General features: G+C 34.0%; 1 non-coding gene across 1 annotated transcript; it reads right to left on the bottom strand.

The window, feature by feature from the left end:
• Positions 1-420: 420 nt before the first annotated feature.
• Positions 421-549, bottom strand: LOC123284893 (small nucleolar RNA SNORA31). The gene has a single exon (XR_006526333.1). It is a non-coding gene; the product is annotated as a small nucleolar RNA SNORA31 (small nucleolar RNA).
• Between the last annotated feature and the right edge of the window lie 3,261 nt (positions 550-3,810).

Here is a 3,810-nt window from a genome sequence, read left to right as displayed (position 1 = left end):
GGCAGATGCACTTATTGTGTGTATCTCCTCTGCTCCTGCTCATGCTGCATAATCCCATTGGACTTCACGCACAAAACACAAATTCAAAAATGAAGTTATTAAGAATTTCAAGACAGTGACAACAGAAGATTAAACCAAGCTTGGTGCCCTCCAAGTATACAGCCCTGTGCAAATGCTCGCCTGTGAAGCCAGTGTTGCTGAGATGGAATAGTCTCCAAAAGTAGAGCAAGTTGGTGGGAGCTGAGAAAAATATAGTACTAATTACAGTACTTGCCAGTACTCAAATCTGTTGAGCTTTTCTTTTTAACTCAAGTTTTAGATATTTTTTTGGACTAAAACAGGCTTTTCACTGTTTACAATGTTATTTCTGAGTTGCAAAACTTCCCTCTCCATGTTTTTTTCTGTTTTATCCTATTTTTGCCCTGTTTTCCCCCATTCAGTCTTGGCTGCCACAATCAGACAGACAGAAAGCACGAGGATACTTTTTTCCTGTATCTGTAGCGCAAACCTCAGAAGTAGAGAGTAACTGTTTCAGGTCTGTCAAATCAATCTGGCTTTTAGAAAAGAGGTTTCCAAGCCTTACTCTATTATTCTTCCAAACACACACACACTTGCACCGAATTTCCAGGTTTGAAGTCCAGAAATAGGTACTTTTTAAAGCTCTATAATTGATTTTGACAATCACTGCTGTTGAGAAACTCTATCATTTCAAAGTTTCAGACAACCAAGAAGTAGAAGTAGAAAAGAAGCCAAGCTCAGTATCTCTGACAAGCATTTTGAACAGCTACCCAAATAGATAGGGAAGCCAACATAAGCCACATACGAGTTGGCATTCTAAGCTCTGGATATTTCTTTCTTCATAAGAAAGAAATTCTCTTTCCTCATGAGAAGTATTCAGGGGATGGGGGAATGGAGGTGGTTTTAAAAAATTAACAAAGTCTGAGGAAAAGGGAAAATTATCTTTGAAGACAGAAAATGAGCAAAGCCCTGAACCTAATTTAGTTAAAGAACCAAGAGAAAAGTTTCAGAAAGATTTATGGGAACTTCAACGTAATTTGGTACCACTAATGCAATAAAAGGTAGCCGACAAGGCTAGGGAATCTAAGGGAACAATAAAACAATAAAATGGAAGGACAGTTAAATGAGGAGACACAAAGACAACAAACTAAGATCTAAAGGGAGATAAATAAAATCAAAAGATGTTTCAAAGAAATGAAAATTGTAATAGCCAAACAAAAAATCTGCATAATACTTTTTAAAGGACACAACTGACAATGAAGAAATAAAATAACAATGATGTGAGGAAACATTATATATAGAGACAAAGAATCAGATTCTGCCTAGCAATTATGGGTATTTTCAAGAAAGAAGAATATTCATAATCAAAGTAACAACCGAAACATAATTGAAAAAATAAGGTAAACCAAGGAAAATGATAAAAAGAGACCATTTTTTAGAACTATTCAAGCAAACTTTTTTTAAGTAACACAATCAGGAAAAAAACTCTAAGCAAAGGCAGAGAAAACTAAATAGATTAACCTCTAAGGAATAAAAGCCAGGTAGACTCTGACATTTCTAAAATTACTTAATAGTAAAATAATGAACAGAAAATTTTCAGAGAAAGAATTGTGACCTAATGATTAGTTCTGGCCAAATGTCATTCATTTTTTAAAACAACGGGAAGACTCTCAGATATACAAGAATTCAAAAATATAACCCCTCTGTGCCCTTCATGATATTTTCCTAAAGATATCAAAATTAAGAGTTCAAGAATGAGAAAGTTAGGATATAAAGACACAAATGGTACACTTTGAGAATAGTTAAACAAAGACAAATTTAAACAACTGTTGGAGTAAAAAGTTGAACACAAAATCTCAAAAATAATCACTGAAAGAAGAGACATGAAAGGTAGCATGTATTTGGTTAAAAATGGCAAGTTTCATATTATACTAACACTGATGAGGACTACAGCTTTCAATTACTAGAGAAGGTAAAACTAAAGGAAACAGCCACATTTAATAAGACTAAGAAAATACAAAAGACAGATGAAGGATTTAAGATAAAATATTTGAACGTAGGACAAAAAGCTTATATTTCTCCACTACAATACTAAGATTCTCAAATTGAGTTAAAAGACATAATCTAAATACATGCTGCTTCCAAGAGACATACCTAAAATAACATGGCATTAAAATGTTTTAAAAAGATGGGCAAAGATTTATCAAATTGAGAACAAACTGTCTGTAACCACAAATTTAATAGGATCAAGAATTGACTGTCCTAAGTTAAAATGATTTTACTATTCCAGTAAATTCTTGCCCAGGAATATAAAGTTTTAAAAAACATTACTCTTTGTTTCATGAACTCTGTAAAATCCATTTATCCAAACAATAGGCTGTTCAACTTGCCTCCTTCTAAGGGCATTAGAGTGAACAGCCTTCTTCTCGGGAAAAGAGATTTCTTCAATGGGCAAACTCTGTTATCAAACAGCTGTTTGACTCATCAAGGCTTCAAAACTCTTATCTGGCCACGTCCACCAATCCTAAACTATAACATCAAAAGCTTTGCACAATCTACTCAGATTCCCGCATTGAAGACCACTTTAAACCAAACCACAGAACTCCTTACACATCCACCCATAGGTGAATTTCTCCTTACTGCAGTAACTACCAAACTCATCTTCACCTGAACACGGTGTCATTTGCGTGGTTTCTTCTGAGTTGGAGGTCAAGAAAATAACCTCAAAAAAGTTAACACCAATTATCAGGTAAACTAAATGATAATTAAAAGCAAAACTGGGTTTTTTTTAATACTGATAAAAAGATATAGCCCATAACAAAGATATAACAGTCAAAAATCTTTAAGTACTAAATCACATACTGTCAAATATTAATTAAGTTCAAACTGTTAAAAGAAGAAATTGACAGGAACAAACAGCTGTGGGAGAACTTAACTTTTGACAGATCAAGTAGTCAAAAAAGAAAGAAAGACAGGGCCGTCCTGCTGGTTGTGTAGTGGCTGAGTTCAGCATGCTCCACTTCAGTGGCCCAGGTTCACGGGTCCGGATCACAGGCACAGACCTACACCACTCATCAAGCCATGCTGTGGGGACGTCTCACATACAATATAGAGGAAGATGGGCACAGATGTTAGCTCAGGGCCAATCTTCCTCACACACACACACACAAAAAAGAAAGACAAATAGACAAATGCAAATAAAAAGAAAGTCAGAATGATAATAACAATACAAAATCAATTTTTAGGCAAAAAACAACACAAGTACTATTTCTTATAGAGAATTAGAATAATTCAACTAATAACTTAAAATACATAGCTATGGATTAAATCCTGTCACCTACAAAAGAAAATATCTCTCCAAGTGTATTTGGAACCAATGATTTAAAAAAAAAAAATACTGATAATATATCACTCCATAATAGAGAAATCTCAAATTCCTAAAGCAAATATTATTCAAATCACAGTCACTGGTCACAGTGCCATAGAGTGAGAAATTAATAATTTTAACTAATCAAAATGAAAATGTAAAGCATCAACCTACATAGCTATTGGCTTAACGAGCACATTAAAACAACAATTACACATCATGTAGGAAAAAATTAAAATACGGGAACTACTTATCAAAGCTTATGCATTTGTAGCCAAAGCTATTTTCATTGTAATAATGGCTTACTATTTTCCAGGAATGGTGCTAAGCTCATTGCACGCATTTTCTTATTTAATTTTAACATCTCTCTGAGAGAGGTATCATTACTATCTTTAATTTCTATACACAGAAACTGAGGCTTAGAA

The sequence above is a fragment of the Equus asinus genome, chromosome 3 (genome assembly GCF_041296235.1).
Source record: "Equus asinus isolate D_3611 breed Donkey chromosome 3, EquAss-T2T_v2, whole genome shotgun sequence".
In the NCBI taxonomy this organism is placed as follows: domain Eukaryota; kingdom Metazoa; phylum Chordata; class Mammalia; order Perissodactyla; family Equidae; genus Equus; species Equus asinus.
This window is presented reverse-complemented; position numbering and strand designations above follow the sequence as displayed.